The sequence below is a fragment of the Carcharodon carcharias genome, chromosome 6 (genome assembly GCF_017639515.1).
Source record: "Carcharodon carcharias isolate sCarCar2 chromosome 6, sCarCar2.pri, whole genome shotgun sequence".
NCBI lineage: Eukaryota > Metazoa > Chordata > Chondrichthyes > Lamniformes > Lamnidae > Carcharodon > Carcharodon carcharias.
The window spans coordinates 74,169,426-74,179,358 of record NC_054472.1 but is presented as its reverse complement, the minus strand read 5'-3'; the positions used below and the strand labels follow the sequence as shown (position 1 = coordinate 74,179,358).

Below are 9,933 nucleotides of genomic sequence, written 5' to 3'. Positions count from 1 at the left end.
GGACAATGACAGTAAGTGTGAGAGAGAGCGAATGGTGCGGCCCCTTGAACTGACAGTGAGTGAAGGCTCTGTGGATGTGTGCTGGGTTTGTGAGTGTGTGAGTTGAGAGTGATGAGAAAAGTGACTTACCCTGGTGGAATGGAGGAGATCATTCATCATCTTGTGGCACTGGGTGGCTGTCCTCTTTTGAAGGGCATTGGCACTGGCCATTGCCTCCTAAGCCTGGTTGGTCACACTGCTGCCAATCCTATGGTCAGAGCAGGGATAGAGGACACCCGGGCAGGACTCCATGGCATCCAAAAAGTATTCCAGTGACATGTCGCTAAACCTGGGGACTGCAGTCTTTTTGCTTTTTGTGGACATCTTCCCTGCAGTAGTTGTGGGCTGGATGCACTGAGATGTGTACACGTGGCTGGACTTTAAATATGGCACCCGGCGTGATATAGCGGTGAGACAGTGGCGGGCAGGTGAATGACAGCCCGCCCGCCATGGAAATTGCGTGTTTCTCAGGAATGCATAAATAACGTGGTGGGTTTGGGACGATACGGTGTGAAAGCCCGCCATCATGGCTGGTGAGTGAAACATCGTTTCACCCGCCTGCTACTCCACTTGGTGCAAATCTGGGACGATTCCGCCCCCAGCCTGACAATCTTTTCCTGATATGCATACCCATGCATTGCTGATAATATCCTTGTAAATCTTCTCTGTACCCCCTCCAGTGCCTCATGTCAACCAGAACTGCACACTTCAATGTATGATACAGGTTTAGCATAAATTTCCTACTTTACAAACCTATTCCTTTAGGAGTAACATCTAGTGTTTAGTTTTCTTTTTTTTATGGTCTTCCTAACTTGTGGCACAGTGATTGATATATTTGTGCTCTGAGTTTGTTACGATTGTATCATATGCCCATAAACATTATTAGAAAGATGGACCCTTTACTTGTTTTTTAAAAGCTGCATGGAATGGACAATTTACCTTAAAGAAAGGGAGTCCAGAGAATTAGGTGACTTCTTTTGTGGTTTCCATACAGACAAAGAATAACTCAGGTCTGTAAATATCCTTGTGGAGGACCTTCCATTGAAAAAAATCAAAATTCAACAAGATCACTTGTGGAATTTGCAGTTACTGGTGTCTGGATATTTACTGAAACTCAAATGCAATCGTCAGTCCAGACATGGTGTCTGCATACAACAAAGAGGCATGTGAAGGGACCATTTTATCACAGGTGTGAATTATATCAAACATCCTCCATTGTGTGGGAAATTGCTGAGCCATCAACCCATTGTGTGGACAATGGAAAACATTAATACTATTATCACATGCCAGAAGCTGGCTGAAGATAAAAAATATATTATTCTGAGAACAGCCCAGCAAAGTCAGCCTGGGACAGGGACGTCAGAGGGAAGAGATCTCACCTGAAGAAGAATCCTGCCTTGAAAACGTCACCTTAGGCAATGAAGTGGAGTCTTTTCTTGTGTCTGCAGATTGTAATTTTGACTACAAGGGCTCAACAACAGTTTCCGACTAAAAAAAACCCCAGAAAACTGCTGTTGTTTGGTGTACCATTGTGAGTTCATCATCTGAAACCACCAACCTTCATTTTTCCTTCAGGGAACTGAAAGAAAATTTCCTGGCCTGTAACATTTCCAATGACCTTCTTGGAGAAACAACGTAATATTGACTTTTGGAAATTTAAGTAATCTAAGTGCATGTTACATCTTTAGAAATTATCTCTTCTTGTGTGTGCGTGCGTGTGTATGGGAATCAAGAGTGTGTTCTTGTTGCATTCATTTTTGGGTGTTGTGGCAGATAAATATTTATCCTTTCTTTTGATTTAAACTTATAAGAAAGCCTGTTTTATGTCTGTTCTTTAAAGTCACGGCACTCAAGGGGTTAACACACTACTTCTCTAAAATACAACTTGTTACGGTTAGTCATGAGGTTGGCAAAGAGAGAAATAATCAAACATTTCTCCCTTGTCCTTAACAAGATCTCTTTGTTCCTCTAGCAACCTACACTTGCACCTTCCAAGTAATAAATGACCTCCCCATTTTTCCTACCAAAATGTACTGTCTCACATTTATCTGTGTGGACTTAATTTGTCAATTATTTGCCTCTAGCATGTAATCTCCTGGGCTATCCTTGCTACCTGCACATGCTCCTGTTCATTTGTGGTATGTGCATCACTAGGTGGGGCCACTGTAACTCACTAGCTATTACACATGTAGTAACAATCACTGCGCTGGTGGATGGAAGTGATGGAACACATTATAATACTTCTACAGCAGGGTTGGCATCCTCGAAGATGAATTCTTCATTAGCTTCTTGATTAAGGTTCTTGTTGTGAAGAAGGTCTTGTGGGAAGAGACAAGAATTAGAATGTCAATGAGAATCTTGAACAGTCATACATTAAAGACTCCACTGTACTGGTTTTGAACATGCAATTGCTTGTGGTACGCATTGGAGTACCAGTGATAAGGAGGCATCTTGATCAGAGCAGCCACTAGCCTTGCTATCAGGAGCCCAGTTCTATTGACTACTGCTTCTACAGATTACTGACCTTTGGAAATTGATGTGAGGAAAGAGGTGCTTTTCTAGTGTTTAAATAAAAACAAGCATGGTCCAAGAGAGGGAGTGGGAGACAGCGGAGCCTGCGGTCTAGAGGCATTAATTAAAATTAATAATGTTTGTGTGTGCTAAGAATTATACTAACCGCCAATTTAAGATTATCAGTTAGGTTCACAATGTGGCTCACTTACACATGCTAGAAGTCACATATATTAATACACAGGGACATGTTGTCTGCAGGCAAAAGGAGCATGTCACATTGCGCCTTTTTGAATTAAACAGAATTGCAGAGGATAATAGCTCCTCGAAGCATTCTCTTGGTGCAACGTCTTGACCAATCAGAGTCGACTTCAAACCAATCAGCACCCTTTTCTCATGCAGTATAAATTGTTGCTCCGTTTGCAATTTAACATTCTTGCATTTGGCCCGTTGAATGCAGATGAAAAGCTTGAAATGCATGTCTCTTTTCTCAGCAATAAAATTAATAGTTTAAACAAGGTACTAATTAGATTCCAAAAGAGGAAATAATTTTTTTTTTAGATTATGCATGGGCAGCTGAGACCTGTTGTTTGCAATTCCTATGGCATTTGGAAACTTCAGGGCACTTCATGTGTCTTAGGAGGCCACATTTGTAGGAAGTGTCATCAGCAACTTGAGTTCGATCTCAAGGTTTCTGAGCTTGGGGAGCAGCTGGATTCATGGCAGAGCATCAGAGAAGCTGTGCATTTCCTGGATCATACATTTCCAGGAGGTGGCCACCTCACAGGCAGTGAGAGATCAGGAAGAGAGATGGTTGGCCACCTGGAAGGGCAGAGGAGTGCAGGAGTCTTTGGGGTGTGTGCAATTCTCACACTGGTACTCAGCCTGGAGACTGCTGGGGAATTATAATACATTGAATGAGTGCAGCCCAGCCCAATGGGCAAGGGACCGCAAGGGGGCAACAGCAAAGTGTAGAAATGCATTGGTTAAAGGAGATTCCATAGTCAGGGGCAGCAGACCAGTGTTTCTGTAATTGACATTATGAATCTTGCATAGTGTGTTGCCTCCTGGGTAAAGGACATCAGAGAGAGTGTGCAGAATATTCTGCAGGGGGAAGGGTGTGAGTCAGAAGTTGTGGTATACATCAGTATCAACAACATAGAGGGGGCAAATATTGGGATCCTCCGGTCAGAGTTACAGGTGCTAGGGAGAAAGTGAAAAAGTAGGACCTTGAAGGTAGCAATCTCTGAATTATTCCCAGTGCCACACGCTGATGAGAGTAGAAACAGGCGATAGGGAGGATCAATGCATTCCTTGAGGCATGGTGCAGGAGGGAGGACTTACGCATTCTTGACACATTGGGACTAGTTTTGGGGCAAGATGAACCTATTACAAAGGGATGGGTTACACCTCAACAGACCTGAGACCATTGTCCTTGCAGGGAGGTTCACTAGTGTAGTTGGGAGTGTTTAAGCTAAATTGGCAGAGGGATGAACACCCTCATATAGAAGTGGAAAAGGGGAATAGGGTGCATGAAGGAGTGGGAGTGTTGGATAGTATTAGAAAAGAATGTAGCACTATATGAGATAGGGGCAAATTAATAAGGACCACGAGGAATACAAAGCCAGGTTTAGAATGTATATTTACATATACACAATGTGGTGAATGAGTAGCTGAGGTACAAGCATAAATAATCCTGTGGGGATATGATGTATCGGCAATAACGGAGATATTGCTTAAAAATTATGAAGATTAGGTGCTTAATATTCAAGAATGTTAAGAAAAGAAAGGGAAGGAAAAAAGGAAGGTAGATTGATTTGGGCACTAACGCTGATATGGATAGTGCTTGAAGGAGAGGATGCCCTTGAGGGGTCAAGAACAGGATCTATTTGGTTAGAGTTGAAAAGCAAAATGGGTACAATCATGCTACTGGCAGTATTCTATAGGGCTCCAATAGTGAAAGAGAGATAGAGGAGCAAATCTGTAGGGAAATAGAAATGTACAAGAACTATAGAGTGGTGATATGGAGGACTTTAATTACCCAAATATCGATTGGGATGTTAGAGTTAAAAAAAAGGATGGAGAAGATTTAATGAAATATATTCATGAGAGCGTCCTTGACCAGCATGTTCTCTGTCCAACATAGAAGCAGGTATTACTGGTGCTTGGGAATGAAGTAGTCTGAGTGGATCAAGTGTCTGTGGGAGAACACTTGGGAGCGATTGATCATCATATCTTAAGGTATAGATTAGTATTAAAGAAAAATAAGGAACAAACAAAAGTACAACTTCTAAATTGGAAGAGGGCTAACATCAATGGGATGAGAGGGAATCTAGCCAGTGTAAAATGGAACCAAAGATTAACAGGAAAAACTGTAATGGTACATTAGTTGATCTTGAAGGAAGTAATGTTTCAGGCACAGGCTAGGTATATTCCAATAAGAGGGAAAGGCAGAGGAGCCAAAGTCAGGGTTCCTTGGATGACAAGGGAGTCATCAAGGAGAACATGATGAAAAAAAAGAGGGTGCATGATGCATGTCATGTAAAGTCTTCAAGCAAGAACCAGGCCAAATACAATAAGGTAAGAGGGGAAATGAATGGGAAAATAAGACTTGCAAAGAGTGAATATGAGAATAGAAGAGCAGTTAGTGTAAAAGGTAACCAAAAATAATGCTGAAAAGAGAGAAACTTTTTGTCTTGCACGCATTTTTCATTCATTCCTGGAATGTGAGTTTCGTTGGCTAGGCCAGCATTTATCATGACAAACACAAGAATGTCAACTTTCACAACAATTTATACTGTAGGAGAAAAGGGTGCTAAATGGTTAGCAAGTCAACTCTGATTGGCCGAGTCATTGCCATGGAGAAAGCAGCAGGATACTATAGGCTCACCAAGCTCCTGGTTAATTATAAAGAGGTGCAAGGGTTGAGATATCCCTTTTGTTTGCAGAGAACAGGTCCCTGCGTTTGAATGCATTTCGCTTCTAGTAAACGTAAATGAGCAACATTGCAAACTTGACTGATTATCTTAAATTAGTTGTTAGTTTAGTTATTAGCACACTCAAGATTGTTCAGCAAGTGCCCCCTAATCGTGGAATCACGTCTAACATTAGATGTTTTGCAAGCATGGGCTGGTTGAGTATGGCCTGCATTCTGCCTATTACGAACAACCTTACTAGATAGACGAGGTGGTGCTTGCCATGATTGGAGTAACTGTGACTGAGACAGCGGCCAACAGCGAGGTTGAAATGGGCAAAGATGACAGTATGCTCATACCTAATCCTCCTTATCACATCCCACTTCCCCTCATCCCACAATCTTGTCTAATTTACAAGCTGCAGATCGTCTCAACACTCATTGTTTTCTCTCCCTCCCATCAATGTAATACTGCTGTTGTGCATTTCTCCTTTCAGATACCCAAGAACTGAAATCTGGACAAGGAGTGATGGAAGAACATTGAGAAAGAAAAATACCATCACTCACTCTAACACTCACAGCTACCATCTTAGATACTGACATTGCACGTAATTTAGAGGATAGCTTAGAGGAAGGACCTGAACCAGGGACACCAAGCAAAAGTGCCCTACAGCCAGGGCAGGGGACAAGGGTAGTGCAGGTGCTAGTTTTCCAAAGAGAGAGAGGTCACACACTAGTTCTGTTGCAGAGGACTCAGATGAGGACTTCAGTGGGGTTGTAGGCTGATGAGTATGCACACTGAAATGCTTGGTACATTGGGAAGTCTGCCAGAAAGCCTGAAGTCAATGTCAAGAAGCATTGGACATTCCAGAACCAACATGGCACAAGATTTTGTGCAGAGGTTGGAGCCCATTCTTTCCAGCATGGAAGCGGTGACCAACTCCGTTAATACATTAGTGGACCCAACCATGATGCAGTCTCTGATGATTGATTTCTCAGATGCCATTGCAGAACAAGCAGAAGCCTGACTGCTGCAGTGGGCACTCAACTTTCTGCCACTAAGTTCAGACAACTCTCATGCAAGCTCAGCTTGCTGCCATTATAGCTGTGAACTCCATTATTCAATTGGCTTGGAGGTCCTGCAACATGACTTCCAGCACATTGCTAGTATTGCTGAGGTGCCATCCTGGGCAAGTGGCATCCACACCATGGAGCATAAACCTGCTGTCTTTTCAGGATGACAGCATTTGTTATGAGGTGAGACTGACTGCCTTTGACATCAAGGCCGAATTTGACCGACTGTGTCATCAAGGAGCCCCAGCAAAACTGGAGTCAATGGGAATTGGGGGAAAACTCTACAGTTGTTGGAGTCATACCTATCACAAAGGAAGATGGCTGAGGTTGTTGGAAGTCAGTCATCTCAGCTCCAGGACATCACTGCAGGAGTTCCTCAGGGTATTGTCCTCAGCCCAACCATCTTCAGTTTTTAACAAATTTATTCACAGGATGTGGGCCTTGCTGCTTCATCAATGATCTTTCTTCCATCATAAGGTCAGAAGTGGGGATGTTCGCTGATGATTGCACAATGTTCAGCACCATTCGTTACTCCTCAGATACTGAAGCAGTCCATGTCCAAATGCAGCAAGACATGGACAACATCCAGGCTTGGGCTGACAACTGGCTAGTAATATTCATGCCACACAAGTGTCAGGCAATGATCGTCTCCAACATGAGAAAATCCAACCATTATCCCTTGATGTTCAATGGCATTATCATCATTATCAACATCCTGGGAGTTACCAGTGACCAGAAACTGAACTGTACTAGACATATAAATACAGTGGCTACAAGAGCAGGTCAGTGGCTAGGAATCCTGCAACGAGTAACTCACCTTTTAATTCCCCAAGGCCCATCCACCATCTATAAGGCACAAGTCAGGAGTGTAATGGAATATTCCCCACTTGCCTGGATGAGTGCAGCTCCCATAACACTCAAGAAACTTAACACCGTCCAGAACAAAGCAGCCCTTCCACCCAACATTCACTCCCTCCACCACCGAAGAACAGTAGCAGCAGTGTGTACCATCTACAAGATGCACTGCAGGGACTCACCAAGGCTCCTTAGACAGTACCTTCCAAACCCACAACCACTACCACCTAGAAGGATGAGAGCAGCAAATAGATGGGAACAACACCACCTGGAAGTTCCCCTCCAAGTCACTCACCATCCTGACTTGTAAATATATCGCCGTTCCTTCAATGTTGCTGGGTCAAAATCCTGGAACTCCCTTCCTAACAGCACTGTGGGTGTACCTACACCACATGGACTGCAGTTCAAGAAGACAGCTCAGCACCACCTTCTCAAGGGCAATTAGGGATGGGCAATAAATGCTGGCCCAGCCAGCGAAGCCCACATCCCATGAATGAATAATAAAAAATGTTGCCATTCCACCAGCGGCCTTGCTGTTGCACTTAGGATATGAACAATTATGGTTAGACTGTATACAATAGGGCATGGTGTGATTTATAAATTTGTTTATATGTTTATTTTGCAGTGATTTTTGTTTTTTCATTATGCCCTAGAGGATGCTGTGATGGTCAGTAACAGTGGAAAGGTAAGGTACTGGACAGTTGGTGAATGGGGAATTGGGGTTGTGTTTATTGGACTCAGATGAGCTGATCACAAGCAGGCTGGCTGAAAATTGGCTGTGTTGGTTGCCTCTTCCTCTCCTATTCCCCCTACTCTTCCTCCTACTCTTCCTCCTCCTCAGCTGCTCATGTTATAGCTGGTTGCTGGGGCTGTGTCATGGACTGCAATGGTTCAAGAAGGCAGCTCACCACCACCTTCTCAAGGGTAACTAGGGTTGGACAATAAATGCTGGCCCAGACAACGAAGCCCACATTCCATGATTGAGTAAAAAAAAAACAAATGCTACAAAGCCAAATTTCATGGCCTATATCTTTTCGTAGCCAAATTTGGGAGATTCTTAAACATGCCGATGGGTTTTGGTACTACAAACGCAGCTGACCAAAACAAACCCCCATAACAAAATAATTATTGCTACAGTATTAGGCTAGATCTAATATAGCATTTAATGGCAACTTTTAAGAATCTAAAATGTGTCAACCAAAAAGGATTTACATGGTGAAGGAACTGGGCTGTAAAGTTGTAAAATAATAATTGTATATTTGAAAAGAAAATCTGTGCCCATTTTATCTTGATCCACGGTTTTTGAAATTGTCGTGTTCCCACAGAAGAACGGCCAAACATCCGAGCAAGATGTTAACTCGTTGAGCTGTACTTAACAAAGTGAAACATTCCCTAATAATTGACAGCCGAGGAAGCATTTGGTAGATTTTGTCTCACACATTCTCTTCCTCCTTGGAAACCAATCTCTATTCTTCCAACAAAGTGGAAGAGATTTCACACGGCCGATGCCATTAGCGAAAGAGAGCAAAGGTTTCGGTTTGTAAAGCCATGTCACCGGCATAAGTATGTGTTTCAAAGCTAAATAACAGACAGAGCAAAACAAAATGCGATTCTATCACTGATCCGCGGTGGCTTTCGCACATATCCAACGATCAGAATGCAATTCTATTCTCTAAATTGATCAAGCCCCACTGTCTGACAGAAGTGGTTGAATCCCACATGATGTCATGCAGAAAGCCAGTTGTGCAGCTGCCAAACATAGGTTCCCTGTATTAGCATCCAGAGCAAAGGGAGCTGCAGATGGAATAGCAGAGCATGCAAGCAGCTGACTTTTAGGTCAACAAAATATCCGGAATGGTTTAATCCATATGCCTATTTAACCTTTTCAAAGAGGGGTAAGTGAGGTTGTATTTTCTTAAACAAACACTTTTTTTATTTCACAAAGTGAATCCAAATTTTTTAAACGGCAACTAAACTGATAATTCAGTGCTTGCCTTACATTGAAGATTTTTTCCAGCTTTGTGAAGGACATCGTTAGACAATGCCATTGGAATTTGGGGAAAATAAAAGGCGTGGTTTTGCAGCAAAACATCTGGTGGGCAGACTATTGTTTCAGAGCACAAAGAATGTCGAAGTGGCCTGAGATAATGCATTCTATACCGCGGGGGAGCTGGGAAGCTAGCATGTCACAAGCGTTTTGTTTGTCCCTAGGATTTATTTCCTTAATGTCAGCTTTCTATTAGTGTAAACTTACCATGATGGATGGAACACACTAGACATTGCCATATTTGTCATTCTTGAGCAAAAAAAGGAGCCAAGTGAGTCAACCATAAATCATAATTGTAAGTGTTATAGGGCTTTGTACCATGTGTGTTATGGCTTGGAGCAAGGGTCTAACTCCAGGGATGGAACATCCCTACCAACTTACTGTTAATTGTCAAATTGGTAGGAAGTTCTCTGCCTAATATATGTTGTTATGCAGTTTACTGTATTTTAATATTTTTCATGAAAAAATAAAAATTCTTTTTATGTGAATGGTC

The 9,933-nt window shown here is 42.6% G+C and overlaps 1 protein-coding gene across 2 annotated transcripts in view; it reads left to right on the top strand.

The window, feature by feature from the left end:
- The first annotated feature begins 9,161 nt into the window (after positions 1–9,161).
- pkia (cAMP-dependent protein kinase inhibitor alpha) overlaps positions 9,162–9,933 on the top strand; it is a 170,912-nt gene continuing 170,140 nt past the window's right edge. Inside the window, exon 1 of one of the 2 annotated variants that reach the window (XM_041188980.1) lies at positions 9,162–9,288. The gene's annotated coding sequence lies outside the window, so the exon portion shown is untranslated. Of the gene's footprint in view, positions 9,289–9,717; positions 9,736–9,933 lie in introns of those variants that run through there. The other variant, XM_041188981.1, reaches the window with a different exon arrangement.